Genomic DNA, 21,421 nt, shown 5'->3' on the forward strand with positions numbered 1-21,421 from the left:
GGCTCTGTGCTGACAGCTCAAAGCCTGGAGTCTGTTTCTGACTCTGTCTCTCTCTCTCTCTTTCTCTCTCTCTCTCTCTCTCTCTGCCCTTTTCCTGCTCATGCTCTCTCTCTCAAAAATAAATAAACATTAAAAAAATTTTTTAAGGCCATAGATGAGACATATGATGGTCAGTGGTTGTTAGGAACATGTGTACATTGCTCAGTACAGCGCCTGGTTCATAGTAAGTGTTTGACCAAAATGTCAGTCCCTGACAAATGTAATCTCTCTTGGGGAGGCTTAGGGAGCAGCATGATTTGTCACTCCTTCCGTGGGGGGATTAGAGGCTATTTGCCCTAGAAAGGGACAGTATGAGAGTTGGACACCCTGATAAAGGGAGGACAGAGGTGGACAAAGGAGTTTGAGGCATGGTGGGAGCAGGGATTATGGAAAACTGAAAACCCCTTTTACCTCCTGTTCTGCTTTCCCATGGTCTGGCTCTAGAAACCTCAGGAAGAGAGTTAGTATGAGGTCTCTGGTGTAATGTGAAAAACATCTCTACTCAGAATCACTTCCACTGCTTTTACTTTCCCCCAGAGACCATGTAATTGTAATGGGCACATGAGTTGGTCTTTCCTGAACAAACTCAGGTTCTTACAAGAGATCAGAAGACACAAAATATCACTCAGGTCCTTTCAAAGAAATCTCCTCTTGGATCACTTATTTCTTGAGGCCAAACAGCTTGTACTTCCTCATTGTAAAATGCAGACATTTGAGTGCTTTCTCCAGAGCAAAAATTGGTTGACACTCCCCACTGATGAATTCAAACATTTTGACTTGAACTCATTCAAATTCCCGTCAGTGTAGTCAATGGATGTCACATCAAATATCTGTCAGCACAACCAGCCAAGTCGATTAGACACCTGGTCTTTTTAGTCAGGTAAACTTGTTATTTCTGAAAACAAAAATAAAAAAAAAATCAAGATAAAAGTAACCTATCAATTTAGTTAGCGACTGACTAATAACTTCTATCAAAAAGTACATTTTTGTCGAACTACTTTGATTTTTTTTTCCCACTGAATCTACTAAATCAATCAGTTGTGTGTGGGGTGGGGAGGATATTGACCAGATGTGCAGCTTGCTGAACAAGCAGGGAGGTGAACATCAGAAATGAAATCATCAAAGAGATTCCATCAGAACGGCCACTGCTCAATCATCCACAATAACAATGAGGAATGGGATCCTGCAAGATGTATGACAGGTAGTCCCTAATCAGGACAATTTGCTGCACTGAAGGGCATTTTTCTATTCTTTCTAGAAATTCACCTTCCTGTCTCGTTTGTCCATAATTGATAAGAAAATGGGTGTGATTGCCCAGGGAGTGCTGATTTGTGTCCCCAATTGCCTGTCAACCATCAACAAGCTCATGGCAGGTTCACTGAAAACTGAAAGTTGATTGTATTTATTTGGGGTCCCTTGAGTGTTATATTATACTGAATTAATTCTGAAAGATATGATGCCTTCCCAAGTCCAGAGGATTATGATGAATTCAGTGTTTGACACAGTCTATTTTAGACCTGAACTAAAGAATTAAAATCAGTTTCTTTGTTTAAACTGAAACCCTTCAACCTGGCCTTTGGCACCCTCCTTCTCTACCTTTACTCTTTTCTCAAGCCTCACCTCACCCTTTCCCAGCTCCCCATCTCCTCACACACCCTCCCCAGGATGCCTGGAGCCTTGATACTTACTGTTCCAGAGCTCTCCCTGCAGGGGCAGCCATTTAGTAGACCAAGTTATACCAAGGGATCTTTTACTTACTGTGCTAAATCTTTCCAAGGGTGCTTGCTTTTCAAAAGAGGATACCTGAAGAGGTCTATGTTTAGTTCAAAGGAGTAAATCACTAATGATATAATTTCAGATGCCAGGTAACTGGAGAGAATCCAAATGTCAGCAGACAGGATTTTAACAAAGCCAAGTATTGTGAAGAGCAGTCTTGCTTAGAGAATCCAAACATATTCACTCTTGAATGTATTCATGGAGAATTAAGTGGCCCACTTTTGTCCAATTCAAAATTTTCACTGGTCAGATTTTCTCCTGGTCATAGACATTTCTGCAACTGGAATAAGCTGATTATTTATTGCTAACCACTCACCACCTACAATTCACTTTTCCAATTTTCCGTGTTGCCTGTACAGTGCCACTTTGTCAATCCCTGTAGTTTATTGACTGTGTTCTGATGGCTGGGGTAAACAAATTACTTCAAGAATAACTGGAGCAAAAAGGGCATTGCTTTCTGGCTTCTAATGATGGAGCTGGTGTGCGACCCAATTGGTCCTAATGTCAGCAGGCAATTCACCGTCATGAGGGTGCAAGTCACATAACCCATCCTATCAGTGACAAAATTTTGTATGGTACATAACATTGACCTTGTTTTATTCTGAGTAAATATCAGATAATATCAGATCAAATGATTTTGCAGATAAAATACTCCCAAATTTTGAAGTCTACTCTTTTAAAATCCATTGAAAATATACTGCACGGTAACAACTCTGCTTTATGAATGCATTAAAAACATCAATAACCAAGAAGTTCACACTCTTACATTAGGGCCAGAGGACGTTTATTGGATCTGGGGTGTCTTGTACCGTTTAGACCCAAATCTGTCCTTAGCTCAGTGGTTTCCAAATTTCTTTACTGTGCAGTTCTACCAGAAAAATATTTTTGAGCAGGCACCCCAATACGTTTGTTTAATTACAAATTATATTTATGTATCTACATCAGCCAATATGTCAAGGCACAATACACAGTTAGGTCAGGGTCATCTATAATGATAGTCAATGTAAACACTTTTTATTTTTTTTAATATAATTTATTGTCAAATTGGCTTCCATACAACACCAGTGCTCATCCTAACAAGTGCCCTCCTCAATGCCTATCACCCACTTTCCCCTCTCCCCCACCCCCATCAACCTTCAGTTTGTTCTCTGTATTTAAGAGTCTCTTATGGTTTGCCTCCCTCCCTCTCTGTTTGTAACTTTTTTTCCCTTCCCTTCCCCCATGGTCTTCTGTTAAGTTTCCCAAGATCCATATATGAGTAAAAACATATGATATCTGTCTTTCTCTGACTGACTTATTTCACTTGGCATAATACCCTCCAGTTCTATCCACATTGCTGCAAATGGCCTGATTTTATTCTTTCTCATTGCCAAGTAGTATTCGATTGTATATATAAACCACATCTTCTTTATCCATTCATCAGTTGATGGACATTTAGGCTCTTAACATAATTTGACTATTGTTGAAAGTGCTGTTATAAACATTGGGGTACATGTGCCCCTATGCATCAGCACTCCTGTATCCCTTGGGTAAATTCCTAGCAGTGCTATTGCTGGGTCATAGGGTAGATCTATTTTTAATTTTTTGAGGAACCTCCACACTGTTTTCCAGAGCGGCTGCACCAGTTTGCAATACCACCAACAGTGCAAGAGGGTTCCGGTTTCTCCACATCCTCGCCAGCATGGATAGTCTCCTGATTTGTTCATTTTAGCCAGTCTGACTGGTGTGAGGTTGTATCTGAGGGTGGTTTTGATTTGTGTTTCCCTGATGAGGAGCAACGTTGAGCATCTTTTCATGTGTCTGTTGGCCATTGGATGTCTTCTTTAGAGAAGTGTCTATTCATGTCTTCTGCCCATTTCTTCACTGGATTATTTGTTTTTCAGGTGTGGAGTTTGGTGAGTTCTTTATAGATTTTGGATACTAACCCTTTATCTGATATGTCATTTGCAAATATCTTTTCCCATTCCATTGGTTGCCTTTTAGTTTTGTTGATTATTTGCTTTGCAGTGCAGAAGCATTTTTATCTTGATGAGGTCCCAATAGTTCATTTTTGCTTTTAATTCTCTTGCCTTTGGAGATGTGTCAAGTAAGAAATTGCTGCAGCTGAGGTCAAAGAGGTTGTTGCCTGCTTTCTTCTCTAGGATTTTGATGGTTTCCTGTCTCACATTCAGGTCTTTCATCCAATTTGAGTTTATTTTGGTGTACGGTATAAGAAAGTGTTCTAGTTTTCATTCTTTGGCTTGTTGCTGTCCAATTCTCCCAGCACCATTTGGTAAAGAGACTGTCTTTGTTTCCATTGGATACTCTTTCCTGCTTTGTCAAAGATTAGCTGGCCATACATTTGTGGGTCCAATTCTGGGTTCTTTGTTCTATTCCATTGGTCTATGTGTCTGTTCTTGTGCCAATACCATACTGTATTGATGATTACAGCTTTGTAGTAGAATGTAAGCCCTTTTTAAAGTAGACTTCATAATTTTGACATCTTGGGGGCCTAATTCTTATTGTGGCTAATTAGGTTGTCATTGCCTTTACTTTCTAATGTGGCTGGAATCATCAGAACATAATCAGAACTGAAGAAGCAATAGCACCACTTTCCTGTGATTTATTTGGACTTATATTAGTCATTTTTTATGTTCTGAAATTTCTTTGTAGGACTCTTTCTAATCCATTTGTCCATTTTGTGTCAATCCTTTTGTACCATGGAAATTCCACTCTATTCCAGAATGATAATAATAATATTAATAACCAATAAGAAGCACTTATTCAGAAAGTTTTCCTCCAGAGCCTAAATAGATAGCCACTAACCTCCTAATCTTGCAACACTAAAGGTATGGTACATAAGATCCATAAATGACATGTGACAACTTGAAAAAGGATCTGAACCAGGATACCTTAAGTTTATCTCAATTTTTAGATAAAAATATACATAGAAGTTCTAATATGTATCCACACCCCAATTGACTGAGTGTCTTACAATACCCCTCAGGATGAATGTCCCACTTTGGGGACCCCTGGTTCTAGTTCACCTTAAAATGAAGCCTCTTCTGGAGAGGAGAGAGGAGAGGAAATTGGAGAGGTACACTGAGACCAAGTTGGACTTAATGTCCTGCCTGGGAGTTTGGGCATCCTGGGTTCACTGGTAAGCATTAAAGAGTCTTAAAGAAGGGGTGATATGACATGATTTGCATTCTTGCAAATTATTCTGAATGCACCAAGGAGAACGGATTGTGGAGCATACACAGATACCAGGAGTTATAACAGGAGGTATGATAATGGTCTGACTTAAGGCTGCAGCCTGGAGAAAAGTGGGAAGATTCACACGATAGTAAAAATTTGGTTATCCATTAAACTTGCCCAAGGTTAAACAGCTGGTAGGCAGCAAAGCTAAATTTAGACCCCAGGTCTCCTCACTCCCAATATAGTGATTTTTCTTCTGATTTGCCATGTCAGAGAACACCTGGTCCCTCTGTTTTATCCTCCCCCAGGGAAATAGGTGATCAGGAGCTAAGCCCAGATAGCAGCGTGCAGTTTCCAGCAGGGTGATGAAGGAAGGCAACAGGAAAGGAAAAGCACTGCCTTCTCCAGATGTATTTATCTTTGCAGGATCCATGAGGGGGCTCCATGAGAATCTGTTTTCTGGGTATTGAATCCCGTACTAAAATAACACACTTTCCAGTGACAACAAACTGAAACTCCAAGTGACTATTCATTCAAGTCCAGGCCTTAACAAAAGCCATAACCCATCCTTCTGAAGGGTGGAAGGTGATAGGGAGGTACCAACTTGGGGGAAAGAGAAATAGACTCTTGTAATCACTCCCACTAAGGGGCTTTCATCTCTTCTGTTGGGCTGTTTACAGTCCTTCTTCCTTTAAGCTAAAAAGTTAGCTCCTCCAAAAATTCCTTCCTAATTACCCCTTCCCTCTTGTCCCCTGCCTTCTGCCCCAGTCTCCTTTCTTATGGCATCTATTGGTCAAGGTTTAGTACATAAAACAGAAACCACTACAGGTATTTTAAGCAGAAAGGGATTTAATACAGGAATTTAGGGGCTCACAAAATTGGGGACACAGTTGTAGGAGTGAGCTTTGGGCCAGAAATTACTCCTGAAACACTACAGAACTGACCTACCATAGGAGCTACTACCTCTGAGGCCACCACTGAAACTACTGAGTTCAAAAACCCACCATTATATTCCAGGAATCAGGAAGCCAGAATCATGAAGTCACTATAGCTCCTGCCCCTCAAACCCACAAAGCTAGTGGCTGAGCAGTGAGCAGCAAAAAACGTCATCTGTCCATGACCTTTCTTTCAGGAGAAAACAGCTGAAAAAGCAAGACTTCTGCTTCACTTCTACCTTCTAAATTTTGCCTAATGCCTCAAATTGACAAAGCCTGATTTTATTCTAAAACCTCAGCTGCAAGAGAAGCTGAGAAATTAGATTTTTTTATTTTTTAATGTTTATTTACTTTTGAGAGAGAGGGAGACAAAGCGGGAGCAGGGGAGGGGCAGAGAGAGACAGAGACAGAATCTGAAGCAGGCTCCAGGCTCCGAACTGTCAGCGCAGAGCCAGATGCAGATTTGAACTTACAAACCATGAGATCATGACCTGGGCCAAAATCAGATGCTTAACCGACTGAGCCACCCAGGCGCCCCTGAGAAATTTGACTTTTAACTTTCTAGCCTCTTGGATATAGTAAGGTACCCTAGAAGGATTGAGCAAGCCACCCTACAGGCTCCAGCATGGGATATCCTAAATTACATTCTGTTTTTTTAATGTGTCTAACCACCCCTCAGCTCCTGAAGGACAGAGCTCCTGGAGGTCATGTCTGTCACATCCTTCAAGGCTGCAAGACTTGCAGATGAGAGGTCCTTGCTAAGGACAGCCAAATAATCAAATGATGAAACACATTCACTGTTTCAGTACCTTCTTACTTTGCTTTCTGATTCTGTTCCTGCCTTTAAATGTTATCTCTGAAGTAAACCCCCTTGAAGATAATGCTGGTTGGTACTTCTCAGGTGTGTCCCCACAGAGTGAGCCACAGGGCTGGCCATATACATTCCTCCTAAATTAGTGTGTTGATTGTGTTTCACAACTGATTCTCACCCAGAAGTGGTTTTTTTTCCCCCAAAAGACATTTTTGCCCTATGAAGTTCAATCAACAGGAAACTAATTTCCTGCAAAAGTGTGAGGCCAACAGATCTTTCTTATATGCACTATTGTCTCATTTTGGCAGAAGACTACCTCCAAATTCTAAAAAAGGTGCTCTCTACACTATTCTACAAGGTTGCTATGAGGATTAGATAACACAGAGAGCATTACCTACCACATAGTAAATGTCAGTAAGTATCAATTCCTTCCTTTTTCCTTCATAAAAAAGTATACCTTTCCGGGCTTCTGCTAAGAGACTGGCTAATTAGATCTTTGAAGAGGTATTAATGGCTAATGTATTAGTTATCTACTGATGTGTAACAAATTGCCCAAAACTTAGCAACTTAAAACAAGAAAAATGTCTTTGGCCAGGAATCTGGGAGCAACATAGCTGGGTGGTTCTGGCTTAGAGTCTCTAATGAGATGGCTGTCACAATGATGGCTTTACTAAAGGCTTTACTGGAGCTGGAGGATCCGCTCTTAAGATGACTCTTTTGTGCATCTAGCCAGCAGATGCTGGTTGTTGCCAAGAGGTCTCAGTTCCTCTCCACGACAGACTCCTAAGGCTGCAGTTCCCCCAGAGCAAGTGACCCAAAAATGCAAGGCTGAAGTGGCAGTGTCTTTTAAACCTAGCCCCAGAAGGGACAGAACCTCCTTTCTATGATGTCCTGTTGGTTACACAGGTCAGCTCTGTGAGTACCGGGAAGCAAGGGTCACCAAGGGCCACTGTGGAGGTTGGCTGCCACACCTCATAATGGCCTAATAGGGTAGATGAACTCTTCCATTTACTGTCATTGTGATTTGGAAGGGATTTTGAATGTCTCAATGCAAGTTTGTAAGATATTCTTAGAGATACTTTAATCTTTGTCAAGATTTTAGCTCTGGAGCACACTCATTAGACACTCAGAAAATATGTGAAGGAAGAATAAATTTGTCCCTTAAGCAACATATAAACATTCTCCAAAATGGAGCAACTCAAGAGATAAAGCATCTATGGGGCTTTCTTGTGAATATATATGTATATAAATTATGCATTGTGTGTGTGTGATAAAATGTCACCCACATAGTGAAATAAAATAAAGTACTTGGGAACATATAAACTATAAAAAATTAGTGATAATTGCTGAATTCCTTTTTATGTATACCTATATATATATATATATATATATATATATATATATATATATATTCTTTATTCAATAGATAGGGACAGAAATGTATGAAATTATGAATTACAATTAAGGAATGGAATGAAATGGTATAAATCTTGACAATGCAATAATAATAATAATAAAATTAGTAAAAATTGATAAAAGCATATGAAAACAGTTTTCCTATTTTTCTTAGTTAGGAGGCAATCAGTACTACCTAAATATGAAACCTGGATTTTTTTTTTAAAGATACTGAGTTCTTAATTTTTTAAATGCTTTTTCTGTTTTCTTAACCTTAAAAGGTTACAAAAACTAAAAATATTTCCCATGGTGAATAAACATTTATCTGAAGTTTAGCAGTTTCTCTAGTTTCACTTTAATTCATTTTTCTTTTGTTCAAGTCACACAAAATTAAATATGATACTTTCCGTTAAAAAACAATAGCTCAAAAAAACAAAAACAAAACAAAAATAATAGCTCATAAGACATTACCCTATTTCTAGGAAATAATTTTGTCTTTCCATTTTTTCTTTTGCTGCTCAGGAATATGAGCACAAAGGTATCTGGAAGGACAGCTCCCCAATGTTTATGATGGCCATTTCTGCATTTGGGAAGTGGCAGTAAGTTTCTGCATTCTTCCTGTGCTCTTCAGTATTTGAAATTTTCATAGTGACTACATATGACTTTTTTAAACATGACAAGGAGAGGCTTAAACTAAAAAGAATATGATTATTGGGTGGGTGATACTATCATCTCATTTGAAGGCATATTCGCCAAAATATTTATGTCTTAGAACCTCAGAAGCCCTTGAAGATGTTATAGATGGGCCATCAGTTTTGAGAGGTGTACTTTACCTGCCTTTTGCCCTAGTGGGTTGGTGTGTAGAATTAATGCAACCAAGACAATGGGTTTGGTTCTCCAAATGAGCCATTTGTCTTCTCCCTGATCTGTGATCCCCATCTGTACCCCTAACCAGAACTGGACCACTTACAGAGGCAAAGCACTGATCAAGGGGCCTGCAAGTTGGAGTCTTGGTTGAATCCTACTTCCTAGTTCACAATTGTATCAGCCGGGTCATGAAGGAATTAGGAGCACCACCAAAAAGGCAATGGAATCACAGACCCTTAGAAGGATGGCTCTGTAAACTCTGAAAAACAGAAAGAAACAGGACACAGGACTCCTTCACATCCAATTAAAATATCTCTTCAAAGTTGATCTTGGAGAAATGATGGTATTAAAAACCTTTCTACTAACAGGGAAGTTTTTGACTTTCATGACTTTTTGCATCCCTGGCTTACCAGGTTTTCTCACTGAGCATTTTGTGGGGGACCGTCCCTTGTCATATAGGCTTGTCCTGCATATTGCAGGATATGTGGCCTCCCTGGCCTTCACCACTAAATAGTGGTGGTACCCCTCCTTCATTGAGTCAACCAAAAGATGCTCCCATCATTTCCACCTTCATTCTCTACCCACCCCCACAATGGGAAGCAGGGCAGTCCCATCCCTGGACACTCACAGTGTACCTTCTGGTTTCCATGAGGACAAGAAGAACTTTGTCTTGCTCACTGATGAATCTCTAGTGACTGACACATAGTGGGTACTCAACAAACATTTGAATTAATAAGCAATATCAAATGTAGGATCTGCTATGGAGAAATTAGTGTTTTAGGAAGATGAACATTTCTAAATATTTACATCAGCAAATCTACTCTCATTAAATTCCTGGTAGTTGGAGCCTTTAGAGCTTATGAACAGCCCCAGAAAAGCCAGGAGGACGTAGGCAGAAACTGACATTTGGTGACACCTACGGTTCGTGGAGTAGTGTGCTGCTCAGCCCTCTACATGTTGCCTTATGAGGCAGCAATCACTATTCTGCTTCCCAGATGAGCAGGAATCCCCACGTGGTACATGGTAGATGGCAGAGCTAGAATTTGGCTGGACTCCCAAGGCCATGTTCTTTTGGTTCCACCCACTGTGACCATCCTGGTGGAGTTTGCTCATCAACACTCACCCTCCTTTCAGATGCTCTCGAGAAAACACATCTTCAGAGTTTTCACAACAAAATTTGTTTTCCAGTGATGTCCAGATAAATTCCATCTCTTCGGAGGCTTGACTGCATAAATATAGCCAACATATCTCTCCCATTACATCAGTCAAGCTGCAGGGGGTCAGAGGACAAGCATCTCGGCAAATGTCTTCGGCCACTTGCTAAATGCATACTTTCTTTAACACTCAACTGTTGTAACCCTAAGTGGCTTCTTTGGAGATCTGAGGAAAGCTCATTTGGTAAATCTGGTTAGGGCTGAAGGAGAAGAAAGAGTGGGATAAAGTTAGATTAAGTCCCCATCTCCACGCCAGGATCCCTCTGCTTTTCCTTCTTCGGTAGCTGGTCCGGAGCTGGCTGTCTCTGGAACCACATGATGTGCCAGGGCCACATACAGGGCAGTGTGACAGAACAGCTCACTTCCTCTCCCCAGGAAGACTGTTGCTCCATCCTTCACAGGACTCATGCAAGAGAGGAGGAGGAGGGAGAAGCCTTGCCAGGGAGTCTGGCAGCCTGGAGTCTGTGGCCCCTTCAGAGCAGAGACAGAGGGCTCAGGAGTGCCCATCTGTCTCCCCAGCCCATCTCCTTACCTGCTCCATCTCCTTCTCAGCACATTCTCTCCCACCAGCACTTCAATCCTCCTACTGTGCTGTGACTCTGAGGTTTCTCTCCTCTCTTCTCTTTCTCCTTCCTCCTATTCTCCTCCCTCCCCTGCCACTTCCCTTACGTCTCCCTGTAATGCCCCAGTCCTCCCACTTTTTCCTTCCTGCCTGCCAATTCCAACTGTATTCCTCTTCTCACTACCCCCACGAAATGTCCCCTTCCACTCTGGGCGGGGCTTCCTCTATTCTGTCTTCTCCAATATGGCACGAACTTATTGTTTGATTACTGATGTTCTTACTAGTGCCCTTCATTCCTGCATACCCCCACCCCTACCCCAGCATCCCACTGACGTTCATAGCATGAGGCTGTCATGACTAAAGCCTCCTAACCTTGACTCACCCCAACATGAATCCATGTTTATGCCCTCTTTGGGGCCATTCACAACAAGGACCCCACCTCACCTCCTCTTTATGGTGTTGTCCGAGCTTACAAAGCAAAGGTGAGTTTTTGATTTAGGAATTTGCAACAATGGGAGGAGCCTCCATTTCCATAGGTGCTACATTTTTATTTCTGAAACTGTGCACCCCTTACAAACTGGCTTTCTCGGGAGCATGCCATGGTTAGGGCCCTGCACAGGTTGCGTGGGAAGCTGGGATTTAACTGCCACAGGCCAAGACACATGATGGAAAGGACTGGGGTGTTTGCCATCTCCTTTCATCTGGAGGTAGAGGATGTAAATGGTATTTAATTAAAATAATAAATCTAGCTTTGGTTTCATTTTGGTTTTGCTGTTGGCAAATCTAATCTGGTTTCACTTGTTTACTGAATGCTTTCACCACTCAGCCAAAGTTCTGAAAAGAATGGAGATTGTGCCCAGGCCCTCTCCTCCTGCTCCCTTCTTGTAGCTCCCCACACCCAGTGCCTTCTCCCCACAAGAGCACTGCCCAGCTAGACCCCTGCCCCTGTGCTTCCCAGAGCTTATGAGTAAAGGAACCACCTGAAGGTCTTATTCAAATGCAAAGTCCGCTTCTGAGAAAGGGCCTAGAACCTGCATTTAGAAATGCAGTGAGGGTCTGTCTGGGTGGCTCAGTCAGTTGAGCGTCCAACTCTTAATTTCAGCTCAGATCATGCTCTCATGGTTGTGGGATCAAGCCCAGCATTGGGCTTCACATTGAGTATGGAGCCTGCTTAAGATTCTCTCTCTCTCCCTCTCCCTCTGCCCCTCCCCTGCTCACATGTGCATCCATTCGCATCCTCTGCCCTCCCTTCTCAAAAAAAAAAAAAGAAAAGAAAAAAGAAATGTAGTTGATCCTCAGCCTGCACCATGAGTAACAGGGCAATAAAATGTGTTCTGCAAGGTCAGACACCCAAAGGTCCAGGTCATTGCTTCTCAGTCTGGGCTGCACATCAGCCTCAGCATCACCTGGAGAGCTCTTAACATTCTCAGTGCCCATGCTGTGCCCCAGACCACTCACTGAAGCCACAATCTCTGGAGGAGGAACCCAGGCATCAGCATTTTTTTAAAGCTCCCAAGAGAAAGATGGTTGTGTGCTGTCAGGGATGAAAATCTGCTCTCAGGGTTGAAAGGAAGGAGCATTCACATCTGGCTGAAGGGAAAGGGAAGGTGCCCTGAAAACAGCATTGCCCCCTACTCGCCCAGTTGTTTTTCCATCATGTGCAGAAAGTGAGGTCATGTTTGAAGACTGAGGGTGACTTGGGGAAGCCAGTGCCTGTAATGGCTCCCAAGCACATTACAGAATGCTGAGAAGTCTATCCAAAAGCATGGAGGATGGGGAGTGGGGTGCTGCACTAGGAGAACCCCGCCCTGGGGCCCCTTTGGGTGCTGCTTAAGACCTGAGACTTAACACCATCCCCTTAACTGCCCTTCTTTACCTGTACCCAACACCACCCCCTCCCCCTTCAGAACACCTCCACTCTGTTTCCAGAAGGCCTTCAGTGTCACCTGACTCTGAGTTGTGCCCAGATTAGAGGCTCCAGGGACAGCGCCTGATGGGATCTGTCCCAATTTCTGCACCATCCCAGGGACAGCCCTGCCTCCCCACTCTCATCCCTGTCACTTCTAGAAAATAAACATCTGTGCAGGGAAAACATTATCAAGGTTTTACTGAAAAGAAGAGGAGTAGCCCAGGGGCCTAAAGAACATGCCAAACTAAGTCCTTGGAGAGGTTAATTTCGGAAGAACTGTATCCCTGCCAAATGGAAGAACGGGGTTGCATACTGCCCCAGGTTACACATAGGAAGTTCCAGTTTGAGGCCGTGGTTCAGTTCCCAGAAGGAGGCATGTATTTGTACACATGAAACCTAAACTACATAAAGCCAGGCCCCAGGGAGAATGGAGGCCGCACTAGCCTCTGAGCTCTGCATGAGGGGAGAGAGACATCCTGGGGGCAGAGCCCATGGGGTCAGTGATGGTGTTGTGGAAAGAGCCCAGGCCTGAGCATTAGGAGGCAGGGTCAGCCCCAGCCACTGTGTCAATGCCCTGTGTGACTCAGGTGAGAACCCTCACTTCTCTGGGCTAGTGAAATAAGAATAACACCACCCTGCCCCTCTCCCCATCATGGGATCATTCAGAGAAACAAATGCCGTTCTGGATAGGAGAGTACTTTGTAGAGTATGAAATATTATGTGCACAGAGAGTTAGAGCAGTGTGGAATTTGCAGAGTTTGGAATGCATATGTGCATGTGAGTGCACATGTATGAGTATGTGTGCACATACATGAGGATTGTGCATATGTATGAGTACAAGTGTGTGTGTGTGTGTGTGTGTGTGTGTGTGTGTGTGAGACTGTTGCACTGGGAAACAGATCCTAACCACTGCATGGGCCAAAGGAGAGGTCAGAGTGTCCCTGGGTCAGGAAAGCACTATAGCAATAATTGGGCTGGGACATGTGGGCAGGATTCAGGGAAGTAATGGAGAACAACACACGAAGAAACAGAATGGAGCCTGAGGCAGCCGTGGGCCCAGAGGAGACTTCCTGTCCAGAACAGGAGTACGTGCTACAGAGAAGCTGGAGATTGGTTCAAGCACAGATGAAGCCCTGCCCCCCACCCCCTGCACCAAAGCAGAACCATGGGAGAGTGAGAACATGGCTACCTTCACCTTCGGTGACACTCACCTCTTCCCCCAAGTAGCCCCCACCTGTGTGGAGACTGGACACATTGCCCCCCGGGCAGTCTGGGGACACACCTGAAGTAGCCATCTGCAGACTCAGAATGTCTTCCTAGCAATTCTGTTTTAAAATAAAAAAGGTAAAAGCGGTAAGCACCCAGTCCCAGCAGCAAGACCCTTAGACTTGGAACACCTCAGAAGCTTTCTGAGTAGTGGCAAGACCAAGCCATGTCTTAAGGTATTTCATCCATCACCAGGGGCAAGGTGGAGAGAAGCTGGAGAGCTGCAGTCAGGGATACTGGCTGAGAGCTGACCTGGACAGAAGAGGACCAGCCCAGAGGGAGAAAACAGACTTACACAGCCAAGGCCCTTGAAGTGAAATTTGATGGCTTAGTAATTGCTGGTTTAGGGATGTGGTGAAGCAGGGGCTCAATACACAGCACATCAGAGGGTCATCCCACTTAAAGAATGTCAGCTGAGAAGGGTAGAGTGACCCCCTCAGAATGTCCTTCCAAATGCAAGGAGATCCAGTATCTAAGGAGGAGATCCATGCAGGTCTAGCCTCCTCTCCCAATCCCACTCCGGGCCCTGGTTAGGTCCCCAGCTGCAGGCACCAGCCCTGGCCCCTGCGAGAGAACCCAGAAAATAGAGCCCCCAATGTGCTGACCACCAGCCATCTCTAACCCCGACAGTCTGCAGATGGGCCAGGGGAGGCTGTGCTCCCTCTTGACTCCCATCCCTCCCAGCCCGACCCCTGGCCCCGTGAGTCAGGCTCCTCTCAGCCCACATCAGACTCGCTGGGCTGGAGCTGCCAAGAAAAAATCTGAGCCCCCTAATAAAAAGGAGCATTCAGCCAACATCTTACACAAGCCAGCCCTGAGAAAGGCACCTCTCACCTTAGCCCAGCTGCCGGCCAGCCCCTTCTGTTCCCTGCCCTATCTGTCAAGGGATGAGGCCTCTCCTGGCTTGATCCCCTCCTTGGCCTCACTGAGGTATGATCCATGGATCTGTCCTGTCCCCATTCCAGCATCAACTTGGCCCCAGACAGCTGATTTCTCCATTTCAACAGCTGTCCACGGAGCTCAGAAATCAGCAGAGCCCTGGCCCAGGGACCCAGCCTGACTCAGCAAGGTCCTTTTGGAGTCATGTCTCTGCCTTTGATCCTACTGTCACTGAGATACACAAACAAGATGGCAGAGAGTCTGGGGGCTTTGTTGGGTGAACCAAATTAAAGGAAATCTAGAGGTCCGCCCCAGAGAAAGGAAGATGAAGATCAATCTTTGAAGTGCTCTCATGTAGGGAAGGGAGGACATATATCCTGTGCAGATATGAAGGCAGCACTAGAACCAGCACTGGGTGAAACCGCAGGGACTTGACATCAGCTCCATAGACCTAATGCCTTCTAGTATGCAGACATGTTCACAAGGAGAGCAGCCTGCTTCATGGGATCGTGGGACACCAGCCAACTGTCAGAAGCACTAAAAAGTAGATTCCTTCATTGATTGAGAGAGGTGAAGAATATCCTTTTTGATCCTGAGGTTGTAGATATACACAGAAACTGTTTTCCATAATTGCATCAACTACAAACTCTTGGGAAAAATTAATTCAACAAATATTTTGGAAAACCTGCTAATCACTTTTTCTTCTCTAGAGCTGCTGTGACCTCCATAACTCAGCTTGGGTAGATGATGAATAAACGAGGCCATTTTAGATTCACCCCGGGATGACAAGTTCACTGGCATACTTAATCCCAATAGGCCACGGGAAAGGGAGAGAGCCTTGGCTCTGCACTAATTCACACCAACAACTCAAGAAACCCCTCCAGTCATAAGCCCCCATTCTCCCTTGACACCCAGAATGTGCTAGAGAGGACACAGCCCCTCCCCATTGAGCATGGGCATGCTTTGGCATTGCTACCAGGGACAGATAGTCCTTTAGAGAAAAAAGTCAGGTCAAGAATTAAAGTTAGGGGCACCTGGGTGGCCCAGTCGGTCCAGTGTCTGACTTCGGCTCAGGTCATGATCTCACGTTTGTGAGTTCAAGCCCCCCATCAGGCTCTGTGCTGACAGCTCAGAGCCTGGAGCCTGCTTCAGATTCTGTATCTCTCTCTCTCTCCCCCTCCCCTGCTCACGCTCTGCCTCTCTCTGTCTCTCAAATATAAATAAATGTTTAAAAAAAAATTTTAATTAAAAAATAAAGAATTTCAAAGTTAGTACAATAGAGTCAGACACGTTTTCTAAATATTGCAAGAATTGGGGTCCAAATATAGGGACTGAGAACTCTTCCCAGTCTGGCTTCTGACTCCCTACCTTCCTCTTTCTATTGCCTGCTGACACCCTTCCCCATATTCCAGCAAGGTGTACAACTGGGATTTCCTGGCACAAACCATGGATGTATTTTCTTAGGCATTTCCTTGGCCTTGAGTGTTCTCCTCCCTCTGTCTTGCTCAGCCAAGTCCCCACGTGAAAGCCTGGGCCCCAGTCTTTTCGTGCCCAGGAGCTGCCCTGTGCTCCTACAGCTGGCCCCGCATCCCCTCTGCTATTGCCTTTCCTCTGTTCTGAAAGTCTGTTCACTTCTCTCTCCCTGCCTTCCGAAGCCCAAGCCCAAACATAAGCACTGTGCAGGCAGCTCTGATGCTTCTGGGGGAGTCCAAGGACACACAGTAGGTGCGCAACAGAGAGCATTCTTACAAGGAGGATGGAGGAGCTAGTGTTTCGGGAGCCCCCTTGTGGGAACATTCAAGGCCTGGGTTTTGGAGAGACATGAGGCTGATCCAACAGCCCTTTCCGTCCATATTTCTGAGGGAGAAGAGGTGCGGGCAGCCAAGGGGAGCATTTGCACGCCAAGCAGATAATTATGTGTTCTTGGAAGCTGATTTAATGGACTGGCTCAGAGCTGAGTTGGGAATGGGCTCTGAGGCCTGCCGCCTTCAGACGGGACGTGGCTCAGGCAAGGATTTCACCGTCCAGTTTTAACAAGTGGCCAACGCCTTATGGAAACTTTTGAAAGGCGTTCTGTTTCAGGCCAGCCAGCTTGTACTTCATCTGGTTACTTTACCCATCTTTCCTTCAATTTGAGAGCACAAGAAGAAAGGAAACTAAGAATCACTGAGTGCCTACTACGTGCCAAGAACCAAGTCAGCAATTTCACTGTCCTAAGAGTCCCACATTGCCCTTTGAAGAGGGAGAAACAGAGGCCCATGTAGCCCCTCGCGGCAGAGAAAAGAGTGAAGCTGGGCATCTCAGCTTCTGCAGCCTGTGCTCTTTCCAGACACAGCGACCTTCTCTTTACAAGGCCATTCTTGCTGCACATCTCAATCCTACCCCATAGCCAAAATTCCCCCAGTTGAACAGGATAAACATTCCCATGGCAAAGGAACACTGTGTTCCCCAGAGGAGATGCAATCACGTTGTTCCTGCTTAGGCTATGTGTGCTTATGAAATAGAACTGGGCTGAGGGCCTGGACACGGGCTGAGGGCAGCCACCCCTCCCCTGAATCCCCCAGCTGTGCCCTGCAAGGCAGTTAGAGTAACAGAAGGGTAGGGAGCCCAGGGTGGAGAGCTGGGTCTAATCTTGACTTTGCAGCAAGCTGCTGGTTTTCCTGGGTCTCTGCTTCCTCTTGCCATCACAAGGCAGTAGCTTGCTTCGAAAAGTGCAGACTTAAATCCATGTGAGAAATAATTATTTTGCTTTCCTGGGCATTGATTTCTCTATCTGTAGTTGCAAATGTTGTCCACATACAGGAGAGACTCAGAGGTAGAGAAGAAAGTACCTTTTTGGAGATGACTCTGGAGAGAGTACTTCCCTCGTACAATCACTCATTCTTTCCAAAATCATTAGACACATATTGACGGCTTACTATGTGTCAAGCTCTCTGCCAGGCAGAACAAATACAGAAATCAACAAGATAAAGCCCCTGTTCTTAAAGGACTCCTAATGTGAAAGCCATTTTTTCATCAAAAAAAAAAAAATGTATATATATACATATAAGTGTTTGAATTGTCATGGTTAGAAAATAATCCTGAATATACCCATTCTCCACTCCTGTATACTTAAGCCCTATCACTAAAAAATATTTCCTTGACTATATAATATACATTGTTCTCATATTTCAAAATTTATTAAATCAGCACACATCTTGCAATTTTGATTGGCAGCATTTTCTTCTTGGCGATACACCAAATAATGATCATCTTACAGATGATCACATCTTAGATTTAATGAAATATATTTCATTTCACTTTTCAATTGGGCTTTTAAAGGAATTAACAGCCACTGAATTTAACATAAGGTTTTTCCAGCACATTTCTAGTTCATCCAGATGAATGGTGTCACACACATCATGTGTCTAGATAACCTGATTGCCCCTCATTTTTTCTTCTGGATGGCTTGGAAGCAATCTCATACCAATGGGCCAGGATGCTGTATCACCTCTTGGCCACCAGAGGGAGAGAGCACCTTGGTTCTCAGGCTTGCTGGTTTTCCCTCTCTCTTAAACCATTCCAGCATGCCCCCTCCAGGGCAATCTGAAACACACTCAAACTCCACCTGCAAGGTCAGAATAGAGGAAAGGGCCCTCTTCCAGAGCAATGGCAGTCAGAAAGAGGAATTAGTTCTGAATGATGTTTGCAAACCTACAATAAAAATCAGCTATGGTTTAAATGAGCAACTCTGGGGAATGAGGACACGCGTTAGACATGGCAGAGTTCTTGCCACAAAAAATGCAGAGCTGATGAGTGGCCCCATGCCCTTCTTAAACCATTCAAGACTCAGGATACTTGTAAAGTTGTGCAAGGAAGTTTTCCCACTCCAGCAATCACCTGTAGCCTTCTATTCTTCCTCCTTTTCTTCCTCCCCTTCTTCCTTCCCTCATCTAACTATTTATTGAACATCTGCTATGTGCCAGGCACTTAGCTAGGAGCTAAGAATAGAATACAGCAGTAAACAGAACAAAAAAGGTCACTGTCCTCATGTATCTTAAGTTCTGGTGGGGAGACATACACTATAAAAATAAATCTATCATCACTTGGTACAAAAAAAAATGCTATAAGGAAAGACATTAGGTCCCATGAGAGTATGATAGGAGAACATGGTCAGGAGCTGATCTGGGCAGGCTTCTCTGATGAGTGGTAATGGAGACAATGCTTGAGGGAAGAAGAGGAGTTTCTAGGTAACTAGCAAGGGAGAGCCCATCTGGGCACACAGACCAGCATTTGCAGAGGCCCTGAGGTGGAAAGTGTTCAACACTTAGGCACTGAAAGGAGGCAAGTGTGGAACTTAGAGACAAGGGGCAGGAGAAACCCAGGGTGGGCTAAAACATAACAGGAACATGGTGGTACAGAGTTCTGTGTGCATGTTTAAGATGCATTTTTCCATCAGTAGCCATTGATGGGATTGAAGCAGGGAACAGACATGAGCAAAGTTGAGTATTGATATGACAGCACTGGTGGCCCTGTGGAGCATGGCATGAAGGAGAAATCTGAGAAGTGAGGTGTCCGATTGGGAGTTACTGGAGCAGTGGCAAGAGGTGATGGCAGCCAAATGGTGACAGTGGGCATCCAGGTGTATTTTAGAGGTAGTATTACTGGATTGGGGGAGGTTAGAGGGGGTATTATAAGGAATAGCTTGGAATGGAGAGAGGACTTTTCCTGGGACAGGCACCTTTCAGAGAGGACAGGATCTGAGAAGGAAACATTATGAGCTGTTTCAGTGCATTAACTTTATGCTATTTCTGGAACATCCATATGCAAGTGTAAAGTAGACAATTAAATCTGTGAATCCAATGCTCAAAACTGGGCTGGAAATATTAGATTTGGGAGTCATAGGTACACAGATGGAGGATAAAGCCACAGTGAGAGCTGACGTCAGCTGGGTAGGAGCATCAGTAAAGAGAAAATGGTCCAGAACAGAGCTCAACAGAATGCTTATATTTACAGGAGGAGCCAGCCAAGGACAGTGTGAAAGAGCAGCTAGAGAGAGGATCAATGTAAATGCCAAAAAGAGGAGAGTGTGTCAAAGAGGGATGGTCAGCTGTGTGGATGCCCTGAGCTGTCTGATGAGATGAAGACCAAAGCATATTTCAGATTTGCCAACATGGAGGTCTTACAGCAGGGGCAATAGCAGCAGAAACCAGCCTGGGCTGGCCAAAGACGGAAAGGGGAGTGCCAGGAGTCCGCCCAAGAGGATGGCAAGCATAAATCTAAAGTGACGGCAGCCTACCCAGTTATGCAGCTTTTCTCAGGCAATGTTCAGTTGCTTGATGAAAGCCTAGAAGAGATGGAGTGTTGGGTTTAGCCTGGCCAGGATTTCACCACGCAAGCATGAGAGAGGGATTGGGGAGGGCAGAGCAAGGGTGTTGAAAGAAGTAAAGTGACTGCTCCAAAGTCTAAGTTGGTTAAGGAGGGCAGGGGAGATAGGGAGCTGGTGGAGCTAAGGGACTGGAGGCCTCCCAGAAGTGAAAGTGCTGTCAGTGGACGCACTTGAGCAGGTGAGCCTGAAGTCCAAAGGAGAGCATCAGACTCTGGAGATTTCATAGTTTGTGTAAGACCAAGTCCACGTGGTGACTGTGGAAATTAGTGGCTGAAAAGAAGAGGTAGAGAGAGTCACTAGAAATGAGGAACACAAGGGTCTGTGAAGTCAGAGAATGCAGTGATGACTTAATGTCAAAGAGATCGAAATCAATGTACAGACATTGAAGTTACTGAAAATTATCGGAGTAGAGATGAAGATAACTAGAAAGGAGCCCCTCAAGTCTTCACTGAAGGAGTGAATGACCAGGAAGTCAGTAACACAGCAGTGAGCAGTGAGAGGGATAGTGTAAGCCTCAAAAAAGAGGGCTTTCTGCACCAGCAAAGTGAGCAGTGGTCTGGAAGCAACAGGGAAGAACTCATTGGGAGTAGGAAATAGCCCAGGGAAATGGCACTAATGCAAGTAGAGGAAGGGGTCTGGCTCCCCTTTGGAAGAGAACTCTGCATCATTTATCTGGGTCTGCAGTGCTAAGTGTGAGGAACACCAGCACCCATGCTAGGGATCTGCAGACCCCGTCCTAAGATACACTGTCTTGCAACTCAGGGGAGGCAGGGTGGAGCCATGGGGAGAAGTCTAGATCATACTGAGAGGGGACTGTGCAGGTCCAAAGCCACCTGTCATAGGAACAGTAAAGTAAGTGAAGACATAACTGAGCCAGGGGAAGACAAAGAAGAACAGAACGGCTAAGGTGGCTTGAAGAGGAAGGAGAGAAGCACGCACTACCAGCGGGCAGCCACAGTAAGCCAGGAAACTGAGGACCGCAGGCAGAAGTTACTCCACCAGCTAGTCCTGGCATAAACCCTGGCCCCGGTAGTGAAGGGAAAAGGAGTCCCACGTGGAGGGGGAAGGACCTCCAGCCTGGTGCACACAGCTTCTAGTAGATGTTACCAGAACTGCTGCTGCTTCTTTGAACTGTTCCTGGGGAAGGAAAAGGAGGAAGAAGCTGGAAAGGGCACTGACAGCAGAGGGAAGAGAGGAGGGACTAGAGGTCAACCATAATCAAT

General features: G+C 44.6%; 1 long non-coding RNA gene across 2 annotated transcripts; it reads right to left on the reverse strand.

Moving 5' to 3' along the window:
• Window positions 1-547: 547 nt before the first annotated feature.
• Window positions 548-10,876, reverse strand: LOC125149598 (uncharacterized). Of its 2 annotated transcripts, none has more exons than XR_007145975.1 (4): window positions 10,747-10,876; window positions 10,124-10,414; window positions 9,104-9,259; window positions 548-934 (listed from the first exon to the last, which is right to left on the reverse strand). It is a non-coding gene; the product is annotated as an uncharacterized LOC125149598 (long non-coding RNA). The 2 variants fall into 2 exon arrangements; XR_007145976.1 differs by lacking the exon at window positions 548-934 and adding an exon at window positions 4,192-4,528.
• Window positions 10,877-21,421: the final 10,545 nt, after the last annotated feature.

The sequence above is a fragment of the Prionailurus viverrinus genome, chromosome D3 (assembly GCF_022837055.1).
Source record: "Prionailurus viverrinus isolate Anna chromosome D3, UM_Priviv_1.0, whole genome shotgun sequence".
Taxonomy (NCBI): domain Eukaryota; kingdom Metazoa; phylum Chordata; class Mammalia; order Carnivora; family Felidae; genus Prionailurus; species Prionailurus viverrinus.